The 16,715-nt window shown below is 39.8% G+C and overlaps 1 protein-coding gene across 2 annotated transcripts in view; it reads right to left on the reverse strand.

Annotated features, from left to right (window-relative positions):
• Window positions 1-16,715, reverse strand: part of FGD6 (FYVE, RhoGEF and PH domain containing 6) — a 107,748-nt gene that overhangs the window by 70,797 nt on the left and 20,236 nt on the right. The gene's annotated exons all lie outside the window — the stretch shown is intronic.

A 16,715-nucleotide genomic window follows, 5' to 3' on the forward strand; every position in this document is an offset into this window, starting at 1 on the left:
GAATTCCATAGCAAAGTTCCCCAGGAAGACAACAAAAATAATTCTAACTTTGGTTGTAAAGACTCAGGAACAAATTATCTGCAGCAACTGCTTTCCTGTCTGCAGTCCAAAAGAATATCTGCAGAATAGAAGAGTCAGTAAAAGATTCACAGAAAATCATCAGGGGGAAACACTCAGAATAAAGAGACAGCTGCATTTCACCCTGGCAGGTCCCTTTACGGGTCAAGGGCAGGTCACTCAACTGCCAAGGCTCCTGCAAGTTATGAAAATTTCTAACAGGAATCTTAAAAGCTAAAGTTGAATTCTCTGCCAGTTCCTGATTACACATATAGACAGCCTCAGATGCCATTCCTGGAACTCAACTGTTATACAAACCAGTTTGAGGAAGGCAGAATGCCAAAAGGAACACCTCCCTCTTCCAAAGACAGGGGTTCCTTATTATTCAGTAGCTGGAGGGCCTCGGGGAATCATATCACAGCCTCAAGTAGGTGAGTGCGCACCTGATCATAGCTCCATGACATGGAGAAGACTCACTCCCCAGGGAGGAGTTGGGGGTGGAGAGCGGAAGCTTCCTAGTCAGATCACGGGTAAGATTCACTGTCTCTGGGCGCAGGAACAGGAGCCCAATGCAGTTGGGTAATTATGTGATTTAAATCAGCTAGAGTAAATAAAGTTAACAGGATAGAGAGACTGCAGGATACATCCATATAAATAAAACGTACCTTCACTCGTTTTTTATCGTTAATTCTTTATCTCTTTACATCCTCTAAACCCCTGTTACTCAAAACATGTTCAAATCTATGAGCAGCTTCAGCATCACCAGGAAGCTTTTTACTACACTTGATCTTAGCCAAAAGGCCGAGAAGCGATCATCAGGAAGCTTTTTAAAAATACAGGACTTCAGGCCTCACCCTACTGCACTGAATCACAATCTGGTTATAACAAAATCCCAGTAATCTGGTTTTTTCAATCAGTGCACTCTTTTAGACTCAACAGTGTAAAATTTTTGAATAATTAGTAACAGAGCTTGTAGCAGCTGTGAGGAACTTAAGTTTATTTTGTCTGAAGGGAGAGCTGAGAGGTGTTTCTTTTTTTTTTTTTTAAAGATTTTATTAATTTATTTGAGGGAGAGAGAGCGTATGAGGGGGGGAGGGTCAGAGGCAGAAGCAGACTCCTGCTGAGCAGGGAGCCCGATGCGGGACTCAAGCCTAGACTCCAGGATCATGACCTGAGCCCAAGGCAGTCGCTTAACCAACTGAGCCACCCAGGCACCCCGAGAGGTGTTTCTTGGTCCAACATTTGGAAAGACATTATTAAGGAGATAGTATGCATCTAGTTGCCACAACCATTAGGGATATAAATATTTACAAAAGTTAACATTTAAGAACAAGGAAAAAAAATACCTTTAAGTATTAAAAGGATATGGGGGCGCCTGGGTGGCTCAGTTGTTAAGTGTCTGCCTTCGGCTCAGGTCACGATCCCAGCGTCCTGGGATCAAGCCCTGCATCGGGCTCCCTGCTCCACAGAAAGCCTGCTTCTCCCTCTCCCACTCCCCCTGCTTGTGTTCCCTCTCTCGCTGTGTCTCTCTCTGTCAAATAAATAAAATCTTTAAAAAAATATGTATTTTTTAAAGATTTTATTTATTTATTGGAGAGAGAGAGAATGAGAGATAGCACGAGAGGGAAGAGGGTCAGAGGGAGAAGCAGACTCCCCGCCGAGCAGGGAGCCCGATGTGGGACTCGATCCCGGGACTCCAGGATCATGACCTGAGCCGAAGGCAGTCGCTTAACCGACTGAGCCACCCAGGCGCCCTAAAAAAAAATATTAAAAGGATATGGATCAAAACATAACTGCCACAAAATATTGGGAAAATTTTTTTTAAGATTTATTTATTTGTCAGAGAGAGAGAGCACACAAGCAGGGGAAGTGGAAGGCAGAGGGAGAAGCAGGCTCCCCGTTGAGCAAGGAGCCCAATGCAGGACTTGATCCCAGGACGTTGGGACCATGACCTCAGCCAAAAGCACATGCTTAACCAACGAAGCCACCCACGCGTCCCATCTTGGGAGATTTTAGTTCTGAAAATTGCTTTCCTACAGAAAACCTTCCCTGGCTACCCCTTCCCTCTCCCACATTAGTTTACTTGTCTCTTCTGAATCCCACATCATCTCCTTCCACTGTTCAGGCTGATCTATTTGTTTCCCGAGCTAAAATGTAAACTCCTAAAAACAAGTAAAGGGTCTTTTTCATTTGAATCCTCAGCATATTGCTTAAGACATAATAGGCCTTCAGTAAATTTTTACTGAATACACAAAAATTATATTAGAAAGCCAAGGGTGTTAAATTTCAGAAGTTCAGACGGTATTTATGGCGATGGTGATCACAAAGAAAGGTTTTGGGGGGTAATACTGGAATAGTGTGTGGTTTATAGGAGAAGGGCCATCCTAGGCATCATAATCAATGGTGTGGAAGTGGGGATGTCTGTATTCAGAAAAGAAAAATAACACTTTGGCTGCAGCAGGATTCTCCTATACATAATTAATGGAAAAAAAAGCTTGGAGAGGATGACAGGTGCCAGCTTGTCAAAGGTCATAAACAATAGAAGAGTCCACACTCATCCTGTAGGCCTTTAACAAGAAGACTCAAATCTTCCAGCAGACCTCAGAGATTTCCTTAAGAGAACTCCAAGGCGAATGTCATTACCGTACTTCTCTCTTGTTAGTGCCAACAAGGAAGAGAATAACACCTCTTCCATCAATCCAGCCTTGTAGGCAGAGCCTCTGCACCACTCCCCCCACCCAACAAGGGAAAAGGACAGCCCTGCTAATTAGCATCAGTGAGATCCTCTTGATGATCTCAAAAGATTAAACTGAAGTGAAAGGAGCTCCCCATCCCTCTGGACGGTAAACAGGAGAGACCGTTTATGATTTCTGAAGCTTAGAAGGGAGGAAAGTGAGCAAAGTGAGGTTTTAGGAAGGCTAATCTTGTAACCCAATGCCAGTGAACTAACTGGGGGCCGAATGGAGGCAGGCACCATGACAGAAGTAGATGGGGATCTAAGAAGTAATTTCAACAGTGCAGAAATGAGGTTAGCTACATGAGGAATTAAGAGGAAGGGTTGGATATAAGAGTTAAAAAAAATCATCAGGGTAAAGACGTAGGAAAAAATCTGAGTCTTCCTTCAAGATTTCATGAACAGTCACCAGCAAAATGAGGGGGACATTAACTGAAATAGAAATATCTTAACAAGGGATATGATATTAAAGGAAAGATAACGGGCTTAGCAGCAAAATCAAGAAAGATGGCATGTAGTATCCACACTTACACGTTCATCTCTACGTGATCAAACCAAAAAAAATTGTTGATTAATCTATTTTCCCATGTAATCCTTAACAGCTTTCAAATCTATAGATCTCTGATAATGAAATATGGATTCCTTACCGATGCCAGTCATTAAGCTGGGGGCTCTCGTATTCTTTACATTTCCTTCCCACTATCAGGAAGATAATGTCCTAATACTGTTGGCTTTCTGGGTTAGAGGAACAGGACATAGTGTTTCCTCTACACTCTCCTGCCCAGTTATCTCATAATTTGATAATCGAAGTAAAAGGAAAGTAAGCTGCAACCACAACCAGGACAGAATCAGGACTGGGCTCTACCTCCTAGGCCATCCTTTCCAAGTTTGATCTGTTTCTGGATGGAGTAAGGACAGAGAAAATAACACCAGAAATAAATTCCCACTGATTAGGCAGCTGTTCTTCAGTTCCACAAGTCAAAGATCGACACATTTGGACTGGTTATTTAATGCCATCACTTTTTAAAAAATTACTTATTTTTTGTTTATGTTTTTGCGATATAGGGACAGTATACCCTTCACTGGAAGTACATCAAATTTCTCTTTCAGGTTAAGACGTCACATGAAGGAGGATTTCTCTTTTAGAAGGAATTGTCTTTTTAAAAATACGTATTTAATCCATCTCCCCTGAGAGTTTTCAGGAAAGTGAAACCTGTACAGCGCTAAGCCAGACATCACCACCAAAACATTCTCGTGAGCCTCCATTAAACTGAAAATTCCAGCAAAGGGAGGGGAAGGGGGACAAGGAGAGCAGAGAAAGGAAAAGGAGCAGCAGAGTGGACTGAAGAACACTCTGAAAGCACTGAATCCTATCCTCTGTTGTTGATGAATCCAGTTACCTTTTTCCTCTCTCGTCTGCCACTTTAATCTGAGCCCCTTAAACAATGAATGTTCCATGTAATTCCTTCCAAACTTGGAAGAAAAAAGGTTATTCCGATATCCTCAGCTTCAAAGTTTCTTTCTCATTTTCAAGTCACAACATGTAAATCTGAACCTCTGTGATTTTTCTCTTCCTCTTCCTTCTACTCCTGGACCAAACTGAACAGAAACTGCTAGTCCTCAGGATGTTGTTATAATTCTTTTACAAATGCTGTCTCATTATGACTTGGTGATTATGCGTTTCCTTTGGCTGTTTTCATATTTATTGCAGAATGAATGGAAAAAACTACTGGGAAGCACTTAAGGATGAACGTTACATAGAAAAATAAGCAAAAAAATTTCACAAGTTACATATTATTATATGCCAACTACATACTATTGGTTCACAATTTTCACCAGAAGTGTTTCTATTTAGTTTCACCAGAATATGTTTTACTCAGGTACTTCAGCTCCTTTACTGAATTTCAGATTCCAGTATCAGGTTGAAAGCCATGAATCAAATCCACAATTACACAGTACTTGGAGAATGTTCTCCATTTTTCCACTCAGAGGACTTACCTGGGAACTACCCCTAAAATGAGTAAGTTATTTCTCTACTACCTTTAGGAAACCTGACACAACTGTGAAATAGGTATATGTGGCCATTTTCATCCTCGAATAAAGCAAGATTCATGGACTTGTGGCATGTTTTTAGGTTTTCCAAACATGGGATCTTGAACAATTATTTTAAGTACATGCAGAGACAGGGTGACAGAACATACAAGCCAAAAGATAACACAGAGTCTGAAGCAAACCTGTCTGACCTGAACAAAAATCAGATTCTTCAAGTGTGACCCCTCCATGCTAAGAGGCAAACCACATCATGATAGGTCTTCTCTATTACTGACTGCTTTGACTAAAAAGAAACTTCAATGCTTCAATAACATGTAAGGTTGTGGACGGGTGATGTTCATATTACACTATAATAGCGGAAATCCTTCCCCTTAAATAAAGGTGTATTCATTAGTTTTTAAATATACATTAGTTTTTAATCTTTTGAAAGACTGTTAGGACAAACTTTATTTTAATTTTAAAAATTAATAATTTATCTGGACTTTAGTTAGAAAAGGTCTATAATTTCACATATGTATATAACATAATCACTTCTTTCAGTTAAACACTTTGATTAATAAAACATAGAATATGAATAAATAAAATCACTACAATGGGGGATAGCACAGCAGGAGTTTGTTACCACAAAAAGGAAAGTAAGTGAAAAGAAACTTGCAGCATAAAATGCACACACTTAGTGTTTTACTCTTTGGTTTATGAATTTTAGAGGTGTTAACAACCAAGCCTTTTAAAACTAATCAGCTGGGGTTCTACGGCTTCAGAAGAAGGAACCACAGAGAAATACCCAGCTTCCCTGAAATTTAAACTGGAGGACTGTTTAAAAGCTGGTTTTGGCGGACACTGTCAGGAAGGAATACTAGGCTTCAGTGACGGACCTGAAAAACACGCTCACTTCGTTTTCCAGGGGCAACCTTAACCTTTTAAATACCATTCCCCTTCCCTTCCCCAGAAATGAATTGTCACTAGGATTCTCTAAACTGTAGCCTAATGATTAAAAACAAAATCAGAGTCAGTACGCTGAGGCTGCTATTTAAAATAGTCATAACAGGACAACTCCGAAAATGGTTCAAAAAACAAACAAACAAAACTCCACAGAATTCAAAATTCCTTAAAGTCAAGAGAACCTACCCAGATGTCACATCTGCTTTATTTAAGTAATGTTAGAGTCAGGACGGTTTTTAACTACAAAGAAACCGTGCTAAAAGGAGTTTGCATCAATGGCCATTAATATCAGAGCCTGGTTAAATAAGTTGGGGCACATCCATACAATGAATTTCTCAACAGCTGTTTAAAAAATGAAGTAGAGGGGCACCTGGGTGGCTCAGCTGTTAAGCATCTGCCTTCAGCTCAGGTCATGATCCCAGGGTCCTGGGATCGAGCCCCGCGTTGGGCTCCCTGCTCAGCAGGAAGCCTGCTTCTCCCTCTCCCACTCCCCCTGCTTGTGTTCCCTCTCTCGCTTTGTCTCTCTCTGTCAAATAAATAAAAGCTTTAAAAAAATAAAAAAATAAAAAATGAAGTAGATCTAGGCACGATGATATAGACTGTTCTCCAAGGATATTGCTGGGTTTAAAAGAAATCAAAGCATGGAGCACTGTGCATTCATTTGTGTAAAAAAGCAAAAGCAAAAGAACACATACACGTAAAAACATATATATGTATATACATGTTTATGTATGTATATGTTTGTATATAAAATGTACACACATACCCAAAAGTACACATATGCCAGTAGATATCTCTGTACAGATCCAGAAGAAACTGATAACAATGTTTGCCTCTGGGACTAAGTTCTGAGTTAAGAGAGACTTCATAATTTACCCTTTGGTGTTTTTAAAAAACATTTTTTAATATGTGTATTATTACTTTTTCAAAGACAACACATACACACACACACCACAAACCCAGAAACTTTGGAAAGTTTTATCAAGATGGTTCAGAGCACCAACTCTTTAGGTACAGCTTAGTCCTTTCTCAGGGAGATAAGAAAAAAACAAACCAAAACAAGAAAGATACTCCTGTCCCTCTCCCTGCCCCCCTCCCCAGGTTTGGAGCTCGGCACATTTTCTTTTTTTTTTTTTTTTTTAAGATTTATTTATTTATTTGACAGAGAGAGACACAGTGAGGGAGGGAACACAAGCAGGGGGAGTGGGAGAGGGAGAAGCAGGCTTCCCACGGACCAGGGAGCCCAACGCGGGGCTAGATCCCAGGACCCTGCGATCATAACCTGAGCCAAAGGCTTAACTACTGAGCCACCCAGGCGCCCCTGCACATTTTCTTTTAAAGATTTATTCTTAAGTAATCTCTATACCTAATGTGGGGCTTGAACCCACAACCCCAAGGTCAAAAGTCACTCACTCCACAGACAGAGCCAGTCAGATGCCCCCTGGAGCTCTGCACATTTTCAAGATTGCCTTTATTTGATCCCTTTAACTACTTTTTAGGTGGGAAAGGTATAAAGACTATGCCTTTACCCTTACAACCTGTAGGGGATTGTTCGGGAAAACCATTAGTATGCCTCTAGAAAATAGATAGGGAGGAATGACCTTCTGGTCAGCCAGCTGATGACTTTAAAAAGAGAAAAAGAGGGGCGCCTGGGTGGCTCAGTCTGTTGGGATCAGACTCTTGATTTCAAGGTCATGTTATCCAGCCCCACGCTGGGCTCTGTGCTCAGCGGGGAGTCTGCTTGGGATTCTCTCTCTCTCCCTCTCCCCCTCCCCCTGTTCTTTCTCTCTCTCTCAAATAAATAAATCTTTTAAAAAACATAAAAAGAAAAAAAGAAAAAGAGGCTGTAAAGGGACTGTTCAACATTTTGCAGGAGCCACAGAGTAAACACACAACTTAATGCATATGCCACAGTGAACCGTACCGTACAGCATTCTGGGTTGTGGGAGAATTCCTGGCCTATAAGTAAGAATGATCATGTTCTCCAGGGTTCCTGGTGCAATCCCAGTGACACAAGAGCCGATCATAGTCCAGTAGGCACTCTGTCCCTCCAGCTTAGCTGGAAGGCATCTGATTCAAGCATGAGCTGCTCCTAGCTAAGAGGAATAGATTGTTATAAAAGTGCCTCCTGAAACAAGGACTAGCTAAAATAAATACCAAACATTTAATTACCAGCAATTTTGTTTTCTTAAAATTTGGAGAGGTTTGAGAATGATTCCTTAAAATACTCTTCAAGAAATGTGCACCGAAATCTTTTTCTTAATACAGATAGAAAAGCACTGATCAAGCTTAGAATTGCCTCCAAATAAAATACAGCAGGTTGCCAATCCAGTTGTCATTGTAGCAAACATGGTGTTTAGCCGTGGAAAAATAAAAAAATTTTAAGTTAGAGTTGACCTAACATCGTTTCTTCCCTTTACTTCCTCATTATGTAATATATAACTCATGAGTAAAGGACACTAGAAATAATGAGATTGGGATGGCTACATGAGAGTGCTTCACATTTAGACACACACACGCGCGCGCGCACGGAGATGCTTCATATTTACAGATATTTACACATATTTACACATATATTTTCATATATATCCTATAATATTTAAAATACGTAAAACTGCTATGCCATTTATTTCAATAAATATCGAGGGCTTATTATATATCATATTATTTTAGGGGCTGGATGAAGATAATCTCATAGAATTATTTAATGTTCAAACTCTACATTCTATTGGTTGCTTTTCTTTTTACCAGCTGAGTGAAACTTTCCTAACCAGATAAAGGCAGAAAGGACTGGGATAACCACAATAATTAGCATGAAGGCAGGGACTATTTCCTGAAGAGAGTACAACTAAAAGTTAGTGCACGCTAAATGTTAAAGGCAGTGCACAGACACTGAGGGCTACAGAAACAGAGAAAGAGACACCGCATACAGGCTGGGGCAGTCAGAGGCTTGAGGTACAGGTATTTGGGAGTAAGGTGGTGGCGAGGATTTCTGTGTGATGAAAAGTTAGGGTGTCTACCAAGTTAGAGAGCGAGATCCCTCTCTTGGCAAGCAGCCACAGCAGAAAAGACAATCATGGGGATTGGGATGATAGGAACTGGGGATCCAAACCCAAGCCCTCTCCTTGGCCTTGCCAGGTTCTAACACTAGAATAGGAACCTAGTGGGGGAGCCGGGCCAGGGGAGAAAGACTGGTTGATGAGGACATAAAGATAAGCACTTCATCCTTTGACTACCTTCTTACACAGGGTAACCATGTGTTTTTGTGTCAATTGTACACGCCATGTTGCTTCTGCTAATTTCTTTTCATCATAATTAGACCAGCCACTGAAAAGGTGGTGAGACTTTTGGAAAGATATGATCATTTCCTCTGCCCATGCTATGCTCGTGATTGTGAGTTGGTATGAAACCACTATGGTGTAATACCTATTGTGTTCTGCCTTGACATCTATGGAAATCCAAGAGGACGCCAAATGGCCCAAGTACAAGTTGCCCTTCCTACTCTGTTCCCTCAGATAGGGTGCCCTAGCCACACAACCTTCTCTATCACAGAGACAGTAGAGGATTTTTAGCCCCTTGTCAACATGTGCAATTATTCAAACCAGCCAATCACATCATCCCATGGGAACCAAAGGTCTCCCTACTCCCTCGATACCATATAGACGTCTGCTTCCACAGCCCCTGATGACTCACTCTGTTCCCAAGTGCAATCTCCATGTGGCCCTGGAGGCCCACGGTGGCCCTCCATGCATTGTCCTCCTCCCCTAGGCTGTATGTGACTGACAAACTGCTGTCAATCTCATCTGTCTGGTGTCCTGTGTCTAGTAATCCCATAACCCATGGGTAGGAATCCCTTCCTCACCCAGGGGTGAAAAGGAAATAATCAAAACATCATTAATTACATTATTAATTATATTATAAATTAAATATGAAGTTATATATTTTAAAATTATATGCAAATAAGTTAAGTATTAATTATTAAAAATAATTAAAACCACCAAAGAGGGTGCCATTTTCTGGGATCTTTAAGTACGAGGCAGGTGCACTGGTAGTTTCTAATAGAATTATCCTGATAAATCCCCTTGAAGGGTATATCAAGTTAGCTTCCTATACACCTAATTATATTTTGTATATATATCCAAAGTCTGCCATGATAAACTTAAGCAATTTTCAAGTTAAAGGTATTAATGTTATGTGTTAACAGAAATACAGCACATTCCATGTTACAGAATATTCAATGTTACATTAAATACAGACCCCACTATAATAAAGTAGTAGGGACTTACAGGAAACCAGTAGTTAAACTCAAAGGACATCTGCTTTCTATCCAAGATCTTTTTTTTTTTAAAGATTTTATTTATTTATTTGACAGAGAGAGAGACACAGCAAGAGAGGGAACACAAGCAGGGGGAGTGAGAGAGGGAGAAGCAGGCTCCCCGCAGAGCAGGGAGCCCGATGCGGAGCTCAATCCTAGGACCCTGGGATGGAAGGCAGATGCTTAGCGACTGAGCCACCCAGACACCCGCAAGATCTTATTTTAGCCACGCCTACTTGAGTGTGCCCATCTTCTAACAGGAACTACAACCTGTAATTGGGATTTCCCACTGTTATGGGGAAAAGAATAGATGGTAGGCTTCTTGCGAGTCCATAAGTAGCCAAGATGGGGAGGTTAGATTGTCACTCATGAATACATCAGTTCACTTTGTTATTTAAAACTATACATGAACAATTCTACTTATCATTTGTCTTCCTCAGGTACTATCTGCAAAAGAACTGTCCTAAAAGTCTACTCTAGGCCACACCTATGAATCATCAATAATTCCAGAGACCCATGAGGAACCCATTTCTTTCTCAGAGCACACTGGAGACACAGGTCTATAATTTCAAGACTGGGAGGCTGGATAGGGCAACAGGAACAGACATGGGCTTTCTTCCTCCACTCTTATTCCCCTGCATTGGTATATCTTTTCACTAGTTACATTATTAACTAGGCCCTGCTTTTAGGTTTCTTGACTGGGAAATCAAGAAACATCTTAACATTTTTAACAAACCTGCACAGCATCTTTGAAAGCTGAAGCCAGGACAAATGGAAGGGAAGCAAAAATAAACATGCATTTAAGAAGTGAGATACAGAGATTCACTTTAGACAGGGTCAGAAGCATTTCATTACAGTTTCACACATTTCTAGGAGCAGAGAGAAGGCAATAGCAAAGAAAAGAAAAAACACCTAAACCTAAGACAGACTTGCATTTGAATCTAGGCTCTACCGCTCACCTGGCTATGTGCAAATGGCTGGCTCTTTAGACTCTTCTCTAACCTATAAAATGAGAGAATACCACGGGCTATGAAGATTGAATGAGATAATGTGCACATGTCTAGTACATGTAACGGACAAGAAATAAAGACAAATTTTTAAAAAGCAGACATGAGGAGAGAACAAATTGGTCCATTACATAAGTGGAATGAATGGTAAGAGGAACTGGAAGGTTTTGCTCTTGTTCACCCCTGGTTACCACAGAATTTAGTATGACACCTTTATCCTTATATCCCACACAAAAATAGTATGGTATGCGTAGACAAGTCCAGTCTGCTGCTTCTTTTTGTAAGGCTCACGAGCCAAGAATGGCTTTTACATTTTAAGTGGTGGAAAAAATCAAGAGTAATATTTTGTGACATGCGGAAATTACAGAAAACTCAAATTTCAGTGTCTACAAATAAAGTTTTATTGGAACATAGCCACACACATTTGTTTTTGGACTGTCTATGGCTGCTTTCATGCTATATCCACAGAGTTGAAGAGTTTCAACAGAGATCACATGGCCTGTAAAGTCTAAAATATTTACCATCTGACCCTTTAGGGAAAAAGTTTACTGTACCTCGGTTTAGTAGCTTACCCAGAAAAAAGCAGTATATCTGCTTTGGAGCCAAAAACTGCTTCTGTTTTCATCTGAGCTCTGCCACTTACTATCCAAACAAAACTGAGTAATAAGCTCTTAACCTCAATTTGCCTCAGTTTCCTCATCCATAAAATAGGGATAATAATAGTGCCTGCCTGAAAGGGCTTTATGAAGATTAAATGAATTTATATGAATAATGTACTAATAACAATGCCTCGTACATAGAAAGCTCATTCACTTGTATGCATGCTCTCCCTCCTCACACCTTTAGTGTCATCTGTAATATTAAAAAAAATAATTACTCTAAACAATTAAAAGCCTAGATTTGTAAAAAAAATGACTTCAGAGAGAAGCTTCTGCATTATCAGTCATGTGAAACAGCTCATCATCAGTGTACATGGCTGAGTAAAGAACTCCTGCAATGAGATCATCTGAGCCATGGTTTCACAGCAGGTCACCCCTGGTCTTGTTCTAAACTGTGATTATTCTGAGCTTCAGGATATTACCGTACAAGTAGTAAGCTCCCAAAAAGAAGCAGTGATTTCACTGTACAGTAATATCCTGAAGCTCAGAATAATCAGTTTTACCTACAACACAACACTGTCTCCTATTTCTAGAAGAATTTCAGTTACCAACTAATTTAGACGTGTCCCATTAGATCTTAAGATACTTTTAAAAGCAACTTTTTAAACATTAGCTTTATCCCACTTTGGCAAATAAAGATCACAATGAACAACACAGACTGAAAAGATCTCCGAAAGCTATAAAAAGCATGTGTCATGTAATGAAGCTGCTAAGTCTTTTGGTTATGGGAACTTTATTTTGCAATGTAATGTAAAGAGAAGTATTTCTTCTTTCTTTTATTATTTTTTAAAGATTTTATTTATTTATTGGAGAGAAAGCGAGAGAGCACAAGCTGGGGGAGGAACAGAGGGAGGGAGAGGGAGAAGCAGATTCCCCACTGAGCAGGGAGCCCAACAGGGGCCAGACCCAGGGACAAGGCAGACGCTTAACCAACTGAGCCACCCAGGCGCCCCACCTGTATTTCTTTTCTAATTACAGATTTTCATCCTAAAGTAGAAAGAGTTTAGCAGACAGCACTTCAAAACCCTGATCCCTAACTTTGAGCCACTAGCTTAAGTCACCAAAAAGGAGGAGAAGGAAGGAAGCAGGTACCAGAGAACAGTAGAAAAGAGGGAAAAAGTAAAGAAATGAGCAAGTACAAAGACAGACGTGCTGCACTCCCCCATCTGTGACGTGTGTCTGCATTATCCTAGCTGTTCACTGAGTTTCTGGTGAGTTAGGCTTTGTGTTAGGCACTGAGGTGACACAAGGAAGACTTCCTGCCTAGGAGGAAACAGTGCTGACAACCTCTGCCTTTCTCAAGTACCTCCAAGATAAGAAAAGCCTCCTGTGAACAGAGATTAACTACCCCTAAACTTTCCATTTATTCTAAAACTTTCCGTATTTAAAAAAGCAAACAAACAAAACCCCCAGAAAACTTCTTCTCTCAACTGGAATGGAGGGGGATAACGAGAGGGAAAGGAAGGAGCATTTTACTTTTCACCTTTTGCACATTTAACTTTAAAAGGAAAAAAAAGGATTCTATGTAACTTTTTATAATTAAAAAAATTAAAACACAAAGAATTGAAAATCTCTATTCTCCCTCCCCCAAGTTTAGTTATCTCAATTATTGTAAGATTCCCTCAAAAACAGCATTTTTTAAAAATACTTAAGAAGAAAAGATCAAAGGTAAGGGGGAGGATGGGCTGGAGACAGCCATCCCCATCTAAGCCTCCCATAAAATGCAAAAAAAACAGACCTTGGTGACATGTGGATTACGGCAATAATTTTCAGTATACTTCCTGTAGACAGACTATAAAGGAACATACTTCTAACCCTCTAGACTGCCTACAGCCTGTCAGGGAAAATGATAAATTCCCTGTATGGTAAAACCAAGGAAGAAATAATGTTTTCACCCTAACATCAGATAAGCATAGCAAAATAGAAGCTACTGTAAACTCAACGCTTCTATCACAGTCACAGATTTTAACTTATGGAATCTACCCAGAGGGCATTAGCAGAAAGGCCAGAAGAAATATTTACTGGGGCCAAGATTTCAATGAGCAAGCTGAAAAGATACTAATCTGTACAGTACAGAAGAGCACATGAAAATACTTTGCTCCTTAACAGTGGCAAGGGCTCAATAAAAATAAAAGATGCTTAGAATTACTACTATGGAGAATCAATCAAATAAGGCTACCTTCAATGAAATGGCTAAGATCTCATTTTAGCCTACCATACAAAAGCATCAACAATCAAGTAACCACTGGGTATAAAAAATATACCTAAACTACTTAATGCCCACCACCCAATTAAGTAGGGCACGTGATGTGATGAGCACTGGGTGTTATATGCAACTGATAAATTATTGAACACTACATCTGAAACTAAAGATGTACTATAGGTCGGCTAATTGAATTTAAATAAAAATTAAAAAAATAATTTAAAAATATATACATATACCTCGGGTACCTGGGTAGCTCACTCAGTTGGTTAAGCGACTGCCTTCGGCTCGGGTCATGATCCCGGAATCCTAGGATCGAGTCCCACATCAGGCTCCTGGCTCAGCAGGGAGCCTGCTTCTCCCTCTGGCCCTCTCCCCTCTCATGCTCTCTCTCTCTCTCTCTCTCTCTCTCAAATAAATAAATAAAATCTTAAATATATATATATATATATATACACCTAAACTAATTTTACTATCAAAAAAGCTCCTGAACCTATTAGAGCTAACATATTTGCTTATTTTCAGTGTTTAAATTTTGCTCTACAAAGAGTTCCTATATCTTAATGAGACCAAAACCCATTTCTTTAATAGTCACAGAAAATTTTCACCCTTCATATATTTAATTTATGTTCTTCACTAAAACCTTAGTACTGATTCTCATTTTAAAATTCCTTTTATACTGGGGCGCCTGGGTGGCTCAGTCATTAAGCGTCTTCCTTCGGCTCAGGTCATGATCCCAGGGTCCTGGGATGGAGCCCTGCATCGGGGTCCCTGCTCAGGGGGAAGCCTGTTTCTCCCTCTCCCACTCCCCCTGCTTGTGTTCCCTCTCTCGCTGTCTCTGGTCTGTCAAATAAATAAATAAAATCTTAAAAAAAAAAATGTCATTTTATCCTTCTCCAAATATGGTACTCAGTATACACTTGATGTGCAGTAAGAACCCATTACCTAGAAATAGTATTTAACACACTAAGTGGAAACATGTAATCTATTAAATAGCTTTCACAGGTTATCTGTGCAAATTCACAAGCATATTCTATATTTTACTTGTCTTCTTAATAGCTAGAACATGGGATTTTATCAGTTATACAGTGAGAATACTAAAAGACAAGGAAGGGTAAGTTTTCTTAAGTTAGCATTTTTCTAGATGATTTTATAACTTTTTTAGGTAAGACTCTTATATTTTTCCCATCTGGATACCCAACTACTCCAGATTGGTGTTCATAATACACTTTATTTGCAAACAACAAAGAGTTTAAAATAGTAATTCATACTATAAGAGAAAGCACATTTTCTGTAGCTATATCATTTCAGTTGTTTCCCCATATATATAAAAATTGCACAAGGCCTTTACCAGGACTTGGGGGCTTCTTAGTAAATTCTGGCTAACTCCAAAGGTACCTACAAACTGCTAGGATTTTTTTTTTAATTTCACTTTTCTAACTACATATAAGACATAAAGACAGGTCTTTCCTTTAAGAAGAGTTTCATAAAAATTTTTATTTATTTTTTTAGTAATTGTCTGCATTTTCTGCATAGCACATCAAGACAGGTACCTTAAGATCTATACTACTTTGAGAAACTGTCAAAAATGGTTTTTGATTGGCACAGGAATTTAGGCCTATGGCTTCTTTCTGCGGTTTTGGTAAGACTACCAATGGAATGAGTGGAATGGAATGTTTCTTGCTTAACAATTCCATAACATGGGGTGTCTGGGTGGCACAGTTGGTTAGGTGACTGCCTTCGGCTCAGGTCATGATCCCAAACTCCCAGGATCAGTCCCGCATCGGGCTCCCAGCTCAGCAGGGAGTCTGCTTCTCCCTCTGACCTTCTCCCCTCTCATGCTCTCTCTCAAATAAATAAATAAAATCTTAAAACAAAAACAAAAACAAAAACAAGCAATTCCATAACATGGAAGGATGCTCACTATCTAATAAAGATACTCATGTGAAGTCTTTTAGCTCAATTTCTCTTCTCTAAGGGAGCTCTGTTTTAACAAATAGCAGTAATTCTCCAAGTCGGTGTAATTCCTTTCCAAAATTAACAGATGTTTCCTGTGCATTCTAGAAGCCTGGTCATTGGGACACAGGTTTACTCAAAATGCAGCTGGATTCTGACCTCACTCAAGTAAAAGCAACATATAACCTGACAACTATTTACTCAGATGTGTCCACCTATTTTATGCCAGGTATCTGCTGAGGCCAGGGACACAAAGATGTTTATACTCTCTTATAATATTTATTCTTATATTTCTTGTATCTTATGTTTCTTTTTCTGGAGGGAGTCCTAGGGTGAGGCTAACAAATTGCTATGAAAAAATGATGAGGCAGTGCTCTCCAAAAGCAGACCAAGAAAAGGGGTGACCTGTACTGCTTGGTACACAATCAATACAGTAGATGGCATCTATTAATTTTATGACACCAATAAACAGGATATGCTAGGCAATATGCTATGGAAGGGAGTGGCAACACAAGTACCTACAAATTCACTTCTTCATTCAGTGTTTCAGTAAATATTTACTATGTGCCCACGATATGTCAGGCATTGTTCTAGGCACTGGGGAGAAAGCGATGTAGCAAAATTAAATGCCTCTCATTCATGCAGGTTGTATTTTAGTAAGAGAGACATATGGGCAAGTAAGTAAATAGATTATATACCAAAGGGAATAAGAAGTGTTAGAACAACAGAACTGGGTAAGTGGGACAGTGGATAGGTGGAGGAGGTAGGATTATTTTCTTACCTTTCCTAC

The sequence above is a fragment of the Eumetopias jubatus genome, unplaced genomic scaffold (genome assembly GCF_037043125.1).
Source record: "Eumetopias jubatus isolate StellerSeaLion01/CBP00866 unplaced genomic scaffold, mEumJub1_p1.0 scaffold_8, whole genome shotgun sequence".
Lineage (NCBI taxonomy): Eukaryota > Metazoa > Chordata > Mammalia > Carnivora > Otariidae > Eumetopias > Eumetopias jubatus.